We start from the raw sequence: 13,774 nt of genomic DNA on the forward strand, positions 1-13,774 counted from the left end.
GAGACTTTGCCTGGAAGAAGAGTGAAAGAACTCTTTGCCAGTGGACCATGAGAAGATGCCATATGACTTTGAAGTAATTAGAGATCCTGCCTGGATGGCGACACAGCTGATGGTGCCAGTGGCCTGGAAACACAGATGTGTGCTTCTTTCCCTGAGTTACAGTACCCTGAATTAGGGCAGGGGGGAAGGAAGTGCTGTGGGCATCTGTGGTTATCCTGAAGGAATTTGATATTTTAATGGGGACATTGGGTCACTGCTTTAAGTCTGTATAGATTTAAATAAACCTTTCCTTTTCACAAATCTCTGGCATTGAGAGATGTCTTTCCAACTGGTGGCAGACAGATGAGCCCAGTAGGTATTAGTACACCATCCTTGGGAGGGGCCCCTGTTTCCTGTAACAGTTTTTGGCATGCCTGGGTGGGCCAAATATTGCCCCCCACCCTTGGACCTCTGTTCGGTAACACTGTTGCAAAGGGTAGTAGCTCCTTCTTTCTCTCTGCTGCATAGAATTCCATTGTGTAAATGTACCATAGTTTTTTGATCCATTCATTTACTGATGGGCACCTAGGTTGCTTCCAACTCTTGGCTATTGTAAATTGTGCTGCTATGAACATTGCGGTGCATAGGTTCTTTTGGACTGGTGTTTCAGGGTTCTTAGGATATACTCCTAACAGTGGAATTGCTGGGTCAAAAGGCACCTTCATTTTTAGTTTTCTGAGAAAATTCCATACTGTTTTCCATAATGGTTGTACCAGTCTGCAATACCATCAACAATGGATTAGGGTCCCCTTTTCTCCACAACCTCTCCAACACTTGTTGTTTGTTGCTTTATTTATGATAGCCATTCCGACCAGTGTAAAGTGGTATCTCATTGTGGTTTTAATTTACATGTCTCTGATAGCTAGCGATATTGAGCATCTTTTCACGTGTCTCTGGATCCTCTGTATGTCCTCCTTGGAGAATTGTCTGTTCAAATCCTTTGCCCATTTTTTAATTGGGTTGCTTGTCTTCTTAGAGTGGAGCCGTGTGAGTTCTTTGTATATTTTGGAGATTAAACCCTTGTCTGAGGTGTCATTGGCAAATATGTTTTCCCATATGGTTGGTTCTATTTTTATTTTAATGCTGTTTTCTTTACCCATGCAGAAGCTTTTTATTTTGATGAGATCCCATTTGTTTATTCTTTCCTTTGTATTCCTTGCTCTAGGGGACATATCAGTAAAGATGTTGCTGCATGAAATATCTGAGATTTTCCTGCCAATGTTTTTCTCTAGGATTTTAATGGTGTCACAGCTTATATTTAAGTCTTTTATTCACCTTGAATTTATTTTTTGTATGGTGTAAGTTGGTGCTCAAGTTTCTTTTTTTTTGCACATAGCTGTCCAGTTCTCCCAACACCATTTGTTGAAGAGGCTATTTTTATTCCATTTTATGTTACTGTCCCCTTTGTTGAATATTAATTGACTGTAGAGAATTGGGTTTATTTCTGGGCTCTCTGTTCTGTTCCATTGGTCTATGTCCCTGTTTTTATGCCAGTACCAGGCTGTTTTGATTACAGTGGCCTTGTAATACAGTTTGATATCAGGTATTGTGATCCCTTCTACTTTGTTCTTCTTTCTCAAAATTGCAGTTGCTATTCAGGGTTGTTTATGGTTCCATATAAATTTTTGAAGTATTTGTTCTATGTCTGTGAAATATGCCATTGGGACTTTAATAGGTATTGCATTGAATCTGTAATTTGCTTTGTGTAGTATGGACATTTTGATGATGTTTATTCTTTCAATCCATGAACACGGTATATGGTTCCATTTGTTTGTGTGTTCCTTGATTTATTTCTTCAGTGTTGTGTGGTTTTCTGTATATAGGTCTTTTACCTCTGTGGTTAGGTTTATTCCCAGATATTTTATTATTATTTTTTTTGCTATATTTAATGGGATTTTTTTCTTGATTTCTGCTTCAGCTGTTTCATTGTTAGTTTACAAAAATGCCTTTGATTTTTGGATATTGACTGTTTTGCCAAATTCATTTATTAGTTCGAGCAGTTTTTTGGTAGAGTCTATAGGATTTTCCATGTACACTATCATGTCATCTGCAAACAGTGACAGTTTTGTTTCCTCCTTTCCTATTTGGATGTCTTTTATTTCCTTTTCTTGTTTGACTGCTGTAGCTAAAAATTCCAATACTATATTGAATAGAAGTGGTGAAAGTGGACAACCTTGTCTTGTTCCTGATCTTAGTGGGAAAGCTTTGAGTTTTTGCCCATTGAGTATGATGTTGGCTGTAGGTCTCTCATATATGGCCTTTATTATATTGAGGAATGCACTTTCTATTTGCACTTTGCTGAGTGTTTTTATCATAAATGGGTGTTGTACCTTATCAAAAGCTTTTGATATAAAAGCTTTTGATATATTTATTGATATAACCCACATTTATTGATATAATCATGTGATTTTTGTCTTTGCTTTTGTTTATGTGATGTGTTACATTTACTGATTTGCAAATATTAAACCATCCTTGCATTCCTGGGATGAATCCCACTTGGTCATGGTGTATGATCTTTTTAATGTGTTGTTGGATGTGATTTGCCAATATTGAGGATTTTAGCATCTATGTTCATCAGCACTATTGGCCTGAAGTTTTCTTTCTTTCTTGTGTCTTTATCTGGTTTTGGAATTAGGGTGATGCTGGCTTCATAAAAAGAGTTTGGGACCTTTCCACCATTTTGAATTTTTTGGAATAGTCTGTGAAGAATAGGGGTTAGCTTTTCCCTAAATGCTTTGTAGTATTCTCTTGTGAAAGCATCTGGTCTAGGGCTTTTGTGCGATGAGAGTTTTTTGATTACTGCTTCAATTTCATCTGCTGTTATTGGTATGTTCAGGCTTTCTGCTTCTTCATTGAGTTTTGGAAAATTAAATTTTTCTAGAAATTTGTCCATTTCACCTAGGTTTTCAAATTTCTTGGCATACAGTTCTTCATAGTAATTTGTTATTACAATCCTTTGTATTTCTGTGGTGTCAGTTGTAATCTCTTTTCTTTCCTTTCTGATTGTGTTTATTTTGGTCCTTTCTCTTCTTGATGAGCCTACTTAATGGTTTGTAGATTTTGTTTATCTTTTTAAAAAAACAGCTCTTGGATTCATTGATTCTTACAATTGTGCTTTTAATTTCTATGTCATTTAATTCTGCTCTGATCTTGGTTATTTCCTTCCTTCTACTTGCTCTGGGCTGTCTTTGTTGTTGTTCCTCGAGTTCTTGTAGGCATAGGGTTATGTTGTTTGTTTGAAATGTTTCTATCTTTCTTAGGCAAGCCTGTTTTGCTATGAACTTCCCTCTCAGGACTGCCTTCGCTGTGTCCCATAAGTTTTGGGTTGTTGTGAGTTCATTTTCATTTGTTTCCAGAAACTTTTTGATTTCTTCTCTAATTTTATTCTTGACCCATTCATTGTTTAATAGTATGGCATTCAATCTCCATGATTTTGGGTGTTTTGGGTTTTTTCCTTTGGGGTTGGTTTCTAGTTTCAGTCCTTTGTTGTCGGAGAAAATGCTTGGTAGGATTTCAATTTTCTTGAAATTGTTGAGGCTTGTTTTGTGTCCTATCATGTGGTCTATCTTTGAGAATGTTCCATGTGCATTTGAAAAGAATGTGTATTTAGCTTCCTTGGGGTGAAGGGCTGTATAATATCAGTTAAGTCCATTTCAGCTAGGGTGTTGTTTAACGCCGCAATATCTTTGTTGATATTTTGTTTGGAAGATCTGTCCATTTTTGACAGTGGGGTATTAAAATCCCCTACTATAATTGTGTTGCTGTCAATATCTTTCTTGAAGTCCTCTAATATTTTCTTTATATATTTGGGTGCTCCTATGTTGGGTGCATATATATTTACAATGTTAATGTCTTCTTGGTGGATTCTTCCCTTGAGTATAATGAAGTGACCTTCTGGGTCTCTCTTTATGGCCCTTTTTTTGAAGTCTATTTTGTCTGATATGAATATTGCTCCCCTGGCTTTTTTTTTCATGTCTGTTTGCTTGGGAAATTTGTTTCCAGCCTTTCACTTTTAGGTTGTGTAAGTCTCCTGTCCTAAGTTGGTCTCTTGTAGGCAGCATATGTGTGGGTCATGACTTCTTATCCACTCAGCTATTGTATGTCTTTTGATTGGAGCATTTAATCCATTTGCATTTTAAGGTTATTATTGATAGGTACTTATTCATTGCCATTTTTGTATGTGTTCCTCTCAGTCTCTCTCTTCTCCTTCCTTTCCTTAAATCAGTCCTTTCAGCATCTCTTGCAGAGGTGGTTTGGTGAAGGCATATTCTTTTAGACTTCTTTTGTCTTGGAAGCTCTTTATTTGGCCCTCTATTTTGATTGAGAGCCTTGCTGGGTAAAGTAGCCTTGGTTGCAGGCCTTTGGTTCTCATTACTTGAAATATTTCTTGCCATTCTCTTCTTGCTTGGAGTGTTCCCATTGAGAAGTCAGTAGCTAACCTTATTGGGGCTCCCTTGCATGTTACTTCCTTTTTCTCTCTAGCTGCCTTTAAGATTCTCTCTTTGTCTTGGAATTTTGCCATTTTAATGATGATGTGTCTTGAAATAGGCCTCTTTGGGTTCCTCTTGATTGGGACTCTCTGTGATTCCTGGATTTGTGTGACTTTTTCTCTCATCAAATCAGGGAAGTTTTCCCTCATTAATTTTCAAATAAGTTTTCTATCCCTTGTTCTTCTTCTTCTTCTTCTGGTATCTCTATTATTCGGATATTATTATGTTTCATATTATCTTGCATTCCTTTTAATCCCTCTTCATTCTTTCTGAGCCTCTTTTTATTTTCTTGCTCTTTCTGGGAGTTTTTTTTTTTTTTTTTTCTACTTTGTCTTCCAACTCACTGATCCAATCTTCTGCTTCATTGATCCTGGTTTTGATTCCTTCCACTGTGTTCTTCAGTTCAGAAATTGTATTCTGAATTTCCTCTTGGCCTTTGCTGATAGTTTCTATTTCCTTTTTCATGCTGATATAGTTTACGGTGAGTTTATTGTAGCTCCCTGTAGTTTTTGGTATCTCATTGTGAGCTATTTGAACTTCCTGATAACCAGTGCTTTGAATTCAATATCTGATAGTTGACTTTCCTCTATTTCATCTAACATTCTTTCTGAGGATTCCTCCTTTTCTTTCATTTGGGGATTGTTTCTTTGTCTTTCCATTGTTTGTGAGACTCTTCTTGCTAGCCTCAGCTTCTTAAATTGATCTGGTCTGACTGACTGGGTTTATGTTGTTAATTTCAGTGGTAGAATACCTGTGAATTTCAGTGGTGCAGTCTCCTTCCTGTATCCTGATGTTCTCTGCTTCCACCTACTCCTTTTTTTTTGTGATCAGTTGGAGGGGGAGGCAAAATGGTTTATGACAGCAGGAGAGTATTTTATGATATTTATAGTCACAGCTGATAGAGAAGATATAGAAGGCTATATATAGTGTTAGGCTATATATAGTGTTAACTTTAGGCTATATATAGTGTTAACTGTAATGTTCAACCCAACTTGCCACTTTAAGAAAGGATGGATAAAAGATAAGTCTCTTGTTGGGGAGTGAAGGCTTGTGAGTTGGATCTAGAAAGCAGTGAGGTTGTGGGTGGTCAGATTCTGAGGCAAGGTGAGAGTAAAAGGTAGTAAATAGGTGTAGTGTGTGAGCAAATAGACTTAATCACTACACTAATAGAATTCAGGAACCTGTAAAGTGGGCTAAGATCTGGGAGATGTGTTGTGAAGTATTTACAGTTGTATGGAACAGCTATTATTTATGATAATATTAGAGTAGCAGTCATATAACAGACTCTATGTGATCTGTCTGAGTAGGTGGTATAGAACTTTGGATAGTGTGCTAAATGAAAACAAGTGGAGTGAAGTATAGAAAATTAGCAATACACTGTGGAGGAAAGAACAGGGGAAACCTGTCAAATGATATAATATAACCAGCCAAGGCAAAGAAGCCTATACAGGAAGAGGAGGGATACAAAGATCCTATTAAAATATAAAAAAGTGAGAATAATAAAAATAATAATAATACAAATGTGTAGCAACTTGTGGTTTCTCTGCTGTAGCAAAGTGAAATTCGTCTGTCTGTCTCTACTGTCGGGATGCCCCCTCTTTGGGTCCAACTCTGGTTTTCTCCCCGTTCCAAGTTGCTTGTGTCCCTTGTGGGTAAAAGAAAAGATAACAAACAAACCAATAAAAAAAGGCAGGAGAAGGAAGGAAAAAGTGATACATTTGGAAAGAAAGCAAAAAGGAATAAAACAGGAAGAAGAAAGGAGAGGGAAAAAGTATTGAAAGATAAAACAATAATAAAATTAAAAAGATACAAGATTACTAAAAAAAATTACTAACCCCCCCTACACACATACACCAAAAAAAATCTCTTGTTGGTTTCAAACTAGTCAAACCATTTTTTCTGGCTGCAGCAGCCTGAGGGTCGATTGGTATGGTCTTTCTACGAGTGGTCTCCCAAGAGCTAGCCCGCGCCTCTCCCCAGTGCCCCATGAAGGTGATCTAGGTTCTTTTCAGACCACTTTCCCCAGGGGTCCTCTCTGTGGGCTGGGGTGCGGGCTCGCATGCACCAGGCAGGCTGCCTGGGTCCTGCAGGATCTGGCATGGACCTTCCCAGTTTTGTGGGGGAACTCAAGGGCTTCTGCCCAACCTCTGGATTACTGCCAGTCTGGGTGGGGAGCAGGCCAAGCTGCTGTTGTGGGAGAATCCTTCAATTTACTTTCCAAAAGCTTTCTTCTTTAGAAAGCCTGCCTCTCAGCCCAGTCTAATCCCCCAGCCAGACCCGTGACTATCAGAGTCAGAGCCTGACCATGCGCCTCTCAGTTCTCCTGGGCTGGCCACCACAGAGTCCGAGGTCTATCGTGGCCCTTTGTCCTTATCACCCTCTCTGTAAACTCAAGCAGACAGGTCTCTGCCCAGTGTTGCCCAACCTTGGTTAGACAGGGAGAAAGGGAGCTGATGACCTGGCTCTTTCCCAAGGTCCCTGCAGCAGGCCTGAGGCTCCCAAAGAGTCTGCTGTAGACCTGCCAGGTGCCGGGGCTCCTGAAGAGTTTGTGGCAGACACCCCCAGTGATGGTCTCCAGCTGAGGCTGCTGGGCGCCTGGTGCTGGCTGCTGAGCGAGGCCGCTGGGCACCAGCCCATGCTGCTGCTGTTCTTGTCTTTGCTGAGGTCCCCGAGACTCCACTGACCTGCAGCTGTCTCCTTATTGTCTAGTCCTTCAGTGTCCATCACAATCTCTGGTCTCTTATTTTCATAAATGCTGGGGAACTGTTGGCTGTTTGCGCTGTTCCTCCACAGATCTGCCAGGATTTTCTCCCATGTGTAAGGGAAATGGAATCTGCTCTCTCCTACTCCATGGCCATCTTCCCAAAACTCTTAATGATTATTCTTATAATTAAACTTTTGCTTACATTCTTACTTTTTTCATTCTTTCTTCCCTATTTATGAAGAAAAAAAAGACAAGTTTCAAAATTTAAGCCTGGGTAATCACTGGCCATCATGTTAACCAAGAATACAGGAATTTCAATGAATGTATACAAATCCTACTGCAGTTCACTCATACAATTAAAATGTGATATCTGCTTCCCCAAGGTTTTGAAAGTACATTTACATAGCATCTGAAAAAGACATGCTGTCAAACAGAGCAGTGTATTCCTAACTTCATTGTTGAGGCAGCACTATGAAACCATGCCAAGAGAGCACGGCTTTTATGTTTTATTACTTTTAGATGTAAACGACTACTTACCAAAATGGAAAACACTGTGATAATGTCAGAACAGTCCTGGGTTCTACACATTCCTAGCTTTAAACACTTCAGCAGACCATGTGGTTAGAAACTTCTAAGACACTTGTTTTGGAAAACCACATGATAATGGCTTTTTCAAATATTTCTTTTACTGACCATAGTATTCTAAATGAATTGCAAATCTAAAAGTTTAATGTGTATTTGGTCATTTGCCTAATTATAATACAATTCCATCAATTGCAGTAATGGCATTTTTGTATCCTTAAAAAATTGCAGAGGCTCTGCACATACCCTGTGAATAGAGATGTTAAAATAATCTCTGTTAGCTAGTTAGTACCTTTCATAATATTTGCAAATGATATACTAAAACACATGACTTCACAAAACGGGTTAAGGTTGGAGGAGATGATTTTTAAAAATGTGCTTAGGATAAAAGGAGAGGTGAAATCCATTAATGATTCAAAATGCTACCATTAATACTTGCCTAATTAAAAAAAATGTCTTCCCTGAATCTGTCGAGTGGCATGTCTGTGTGTTACTGACGTCTCTACACCATTAGCTTTCCTCTTCTGTTCAGAAGTGTTTAAAAGAGAAGCAAACACTATTTGTAAACATGCCATGGGTTTGCATGGTGTAGACAGTAGAACGAACAGTAAGATCCTCCTGTGGAGAGGGCACTATGCCAGGTGCCAGAGACACCGAGATCCACCCTTAGTGCCTTCTGTCTTTGATGGGTTTACAAACTAGAGGGAAAAATAGACACATAAGCGGGGCATCTCAATATAATAATTTTAAACTAGTATTTAGGAGAAAGCACTCCAGGTATTTTGGGGAACAGAATCTTGACATAGTCAAGGTAAGGTAATGCTATCACTGAGACTTTGAAGACAAATGGCACCCAGCGGGCAGTCCAAGCAGCAGGCAGTCCAAGCAGCTGGCAAGGTGTGAGCAATTTCAACCAGCTCCTGTCTAGTCCCACCGTGGCCAGTAGACTTAGTGTTGTTCTGTAAGCCGTGTACTGAAGTCAAGCTCACGCTGCCCTGATTTGCACTCTTAAAACTTTGTATAATTCATCTGTCCAGAGGAGGCAACTTTTGGTAATTTCTCCATTGAGAGTGGTGCCTTTTCGTATTTGTTCACTCAGAAGGGGTACTTTTTGCAGTTTTGCAAGGCACTGCACTTTTAGCCTTGCACTGTCGGCCAGAGGGTGAGGTTTCTTTTCAGATCATCTTTAACTTACAAGCATCTTTTCTAAACACCCATAACAGCTTCTTACCCTCTCTTCTGGAAGCTTTCAAGTATCCTTAGCTATCAGATTGAGAAGTGGAAGGAAAGTGTTGGTGTGCACTCCAGGTTGTCTCTCTACGGTCTAGGTTAAAGTCAAAAGCAACATGGACGACCGGCTAGCCACTGAAAGGAGTAACTCTCAAAAGGGAAAACACTGCACAATGAGTACGTTTTTGGAAAAGTTCATTTCCAGGGGCTGGTGGTTTCTCCACGGTCTTCTTTCTACCTGGCGCCTCGTCATCGTTTTCACTGGTAGTTTGAAACTGACAGAGACTGCTTCTGTTTTTTTCTGCCAGTGGACATTTTCCTCGGCCGTAAGCCTCTGAATCTCTCTCTCTCTCTCGCCTTGTTCTCAGACTTCGTCTATGACTCTATAGTAGGTGATTCACATCTGCCTGTCTTTGTGAAAGCCTGAGAGAGGTCAGAGATCCTTGAGAAAAGCAATGAAAAGAACTCACTAAATTCAGCTGTATAAGCAGGGAAAAACAGATTAAAATTTAGAAATATTCTATATTACCATATGCAAGATATCACTTGCAAAAGAACAATTTGAGAATGCTCGGGGTAGTGCCGGGCAAGCACAGATAGTCACTTAGTTTAACTGAACCAAGTCTCTGAGAAGGAAATCAGGTACTGATAGTGAACAGTGCCCTGGTCAGATACTAGAACTCCATTAAGCAAAGATATTAGTGTGGTCTTTGAAGTTGTTAGGCAAATATTAACCTCATAGATAATAAAGGACTGATAGCAAGTAGTTTAAATTCCTTTTCTGCTCCTTGGGGGAGTCATAAGGAGGCTCCTAAGTATATTCAAAAGCCTTTAAATTTTTGGCTGGGTATTTTTAAGGAGCTCCGAAGAAAAGGTTGCAAACTGGGAAGCATGGCTTGGAACAGAAATTATGTGATCTTCGGGGAAGTCCCAACCCAGCAAAGTCCTGCTTTTACTTAGAAGTTGGACGCAAAAATACGATCTTTAGCCAAGAAAACCAGCAGTAGCTATTCAGCAGCAATCAATTGGCAAGTAAAAAAACCATTTCAAAAAGGGAAAGTGCTGAGATAAAATTATCCAGACAAATCGGAACAAGAGTTAGTTGGATCAGGGCTCCTGGAAGAGTTGGATGGATATTGAGATGTAAGCCTGACCTAGAGAGATTGAACAAATACCGCTTCTCAGAACAGGCAGGTTCAAGGTAATTTTTGGCCAGGTGACCAAAGCCTGCAGATGCTCTGCCACCGTCCTGTACACCAGCTTATGGCAGTGCCTACGGGAGGAGGCTGAGAGCGGCGTGCAGCACAGTCACTCGGGGTTTGTCAAATATGTCAGGTTCCTGGACCCCAGCCTGGATCTACAGCCTTGGTGTCTCTGAAAGGGCGACTCCAGGATCTATTTTTGTAATGGCTCTAATTTCCATGTCCTTTGCCATTTAGGAATTATTAATTTACAGAATGCTATGTACTACATGTAGTACTGACAGGCAAACATATAGGAGTTCACACAAAGATAACACAGGTGTAGGTATAGAAATTCTTTTTTGAAGATTTTACTTTTTTATTTATAGAGAGAGGAAAAAGGGAGACAGAGAGAGAGAGAAATATTGACTTGTTGCCTCTCCCACGTCTTGAACTGGGGACCTGGCCTGCAACCCAGGCATATGCCCTGACCAGGAATTGAACTGGCAACCAATTGCAACCTTTCTGTTTGTGGAAGGACACCCAGCCCACTGAGCCACACCTCTCAGGGCTAGAAACTCTTCAGTATGCATATATCTCTGCATGAGAGGACTATGCTCCTTCAGGATAAGAGCATAACTACCAAGTCAATACAGTTCTCATATAAATTTTTCCTCCTTTTTCTAAAAAACCATTTTTTTTAAAACAGAAAGCTTTATATAGATAAACTGGAATGAACTGGGGGTGGATAGATGAAGAAAAAGGAAAAGAAAAGTTGGTTGTTCACATAATAGCCTGTTTATGATTGAGGCCACAAACATGACTAAGTAAATTGCTCTGATTATTATGGCGGTATGCTAGTAAATGTTTAATCACTTGGTCTTTGTGATAAAGTCTGATTTGTCCAATTTTCTGGTTTCTGTGGTATAAATATTTCCATATAGTGAATTTTAAGCTACCGATGATTTAATAACTGGTTAGGAAATTTCCTAAAATTTTAATAACTGAGTTCTTGTGAACTAATGCTAGCTATATCCACTGATTTTATATATAAGCAATTATATTTCTACTTATTTTTCAAAGTTAACTTTGGAACTTATTACACTGAACAGTACATATTTTCTCCATGTTGCCATCAATGTTCATATGCTCATGTATTTTTTTTTGCTGCTCTTTGTGCATTCTCATGGTTTTGAGATGTTAACATGGGAAGTGCATTTTTGCTCAAATTGTTCTTCTAGAATTACACACTTTTAGTGTGCTTTAAACATGAAAAAAGATATCTTAAAATAGTGATGGATAGTTAACAACAACTATTAGAGGAAGTAAGTTAAAGTTATTTTTACAAGTATTTCCAAAATAAAATGGCATCAATGTATTAAATACCATCTGACTCATTACATTTTTTCTCTTTTGCAAAATAATTGGGTTTATGGACTTTAGAGGCTCAATTGCTAGAAAACTTTAAGTAACTATTTGATATTCACTAGGAAATGCAAGCTGATGTGTTCTGGCAGCCAGTGGGTTTGACAAGGAAATATTTGTTATATAATTTTCTGAAAAGAGAGAAAAGGTTTAGGAGAAATGCAGGGAGATATTTTAACAGTATTTGAAGATACCCACATACACGTTTTTATAGTTGGAAACATCGGTGAGAAGGTCAGGTGTGTTTTGAGGAAGCTCCACCTGATAATCTGATTTAATTCTTATGTAGGTATTATCTAACTATCTGTAGGCTATGCTCCTTGTCTCGGCCAGACTCGCCCTTCCTTAAGAAGCACTTGGGTAAAACACAGACAAAAGATTGGATTAGGGTTATGATTAATTCAATTCTACCTGAAAATATTATGTTTAGAGGAAATAAGAAAGTAGGGATTTAATTTCTTAAAGTGCCATTAAAATTGTTCTTCTGAATAATTCAGCTAAATTAACATGAGTTTATTAGTAGGGAGGAAGACTGTGGTGTTTTGGTTAAAAATGCTAAATACCTGGATAACATGTGTTATGGACTGAATTATGTTCCCTCAAAATTCAGAGGCTGAAGACTTAACCCTAAGGTATTTGGAGACAGGGTTTTAAGGAGGTTATTAAGGTTATATGAGATCATAACATGGGGCCTCCATCCAACAAGTTTGTTATCCTTATAAGAAGCGGAATAGATATCTCTCATCTCCTTCTCTAAAACACTCGCCCCCCCCCCCAGTTTGTGCACAGAGGATGGAGAGAAAAGGCTGATATCTGCACACCAAGGTGAAAGACTTCACTAGAACCCAACCTGCTGGCATCTTCATATTGTACTTCCTTTGTCCAGAACTGTGAGAAAATAAATGTCTGTAGTTTAAGGCATGCAGCCTGTGGTATTTTGTTATGGAAACCTGAGCAGATTCTCTCTCTCTATTCTCTATCTCTATTTCTCTATCTTATCCATATATATATATATATATATATACATATACAAGATATATATGTAATAAAATAATGTATTTTATTAATTTCAAACAAAAAATTAAAAAACAGGCTGAATATTCTTTCAACAGCTATTATCATAACAATAATAGCATAAACTAATTGAATTTGTCTATTTATGTCAGGCATAATTTCAACCTTTTTCTGCAGCATCAATCTATTTAACCCTCACAAGTCTACTAAGTTGCTACCTACTTTATTGTTTTCCTTGTGTTACAAAATGAGGTAATGGAGGCACAAGAGTTTTAAGAATTCTCCCAGTGCCACAGTTCAAAGATGCGGTAGCATCTTTGAACCCATCGTTCTCACTCGAGTCCAAACTCTTACTCGCTCACTGTGCTGTAGGAATAGTTCATTTGTAGAACAGATATGTACTTCTATAAATGTTTGTTTTACCAGAGGCAAATTGCTCATCTAAATTGCTTGTCATCACCCCATGTAGTCACCACCTGCACACATTGTTCTCGAGGGGATGTGGGTGAGGCGATATTGATAGAAACTCACCCACGGTTCGTAAATTCCATTTCTCTTGACCTTGTGCCCTCACTTTGGCCATAGTGACCCCTACTACTGGTAGAGATGTGTTACATATTCTGAGTCCAGGGAAGGAAAATGTTTGAGAACCACTGGTTAATGTCCTTAGACTATTAAATTTATAATGTGGGGCCTGAATGAAATTTCAGCTAGAATCGGCCCACTTGATGACACTAGAATGTTCAGAAAGATTATTACTTGAACAACAAGGTCTTCGAACATCCAGCATTACCAGGTGTAATGAATAAATCGGACAAGTAAATCTAAATGTGTCTTCATTGAGTTTTCGTCATAGTCAAGTGAGAATATTTTGATGGACCTTGGGATAAAATTTATATACAGAAAATATATCTCAAGATAGACATGAGAATACTTTGAGGCAGGACTCTGTTATTTAATTATGTAGGTTATTTTATTTTAAATATAAATTTTACTGTTCCCAAACAATTTAAAGTGGATTTTAAAATAAACATGTAGAGAAGTATGACAGGTTCTTACGTACATTCCTATGTATGGGGGCATTAAGGGTAAAAAACGAAGTTAGAAAT

Source organism: Artibeus jamaicensis, unplaced genomic scaffold (genome assembly GCF_021234435.1).
Source record: "Artibeus jamaicensis isolate MK-2021 breed Jamaican fruit bat unplaced genomic scaffold, CSHL_Jam_final contig_373, whole genome shotgun sequence".
In the NCBI taxonomy this organism is placed as follows: domain Eukaryota; kingdom Metazoa; phylum Chordata; class Mammalia; order Chiroptera; family Phyllostomidae; genus Artibeus; species Artibeus jamaicensis.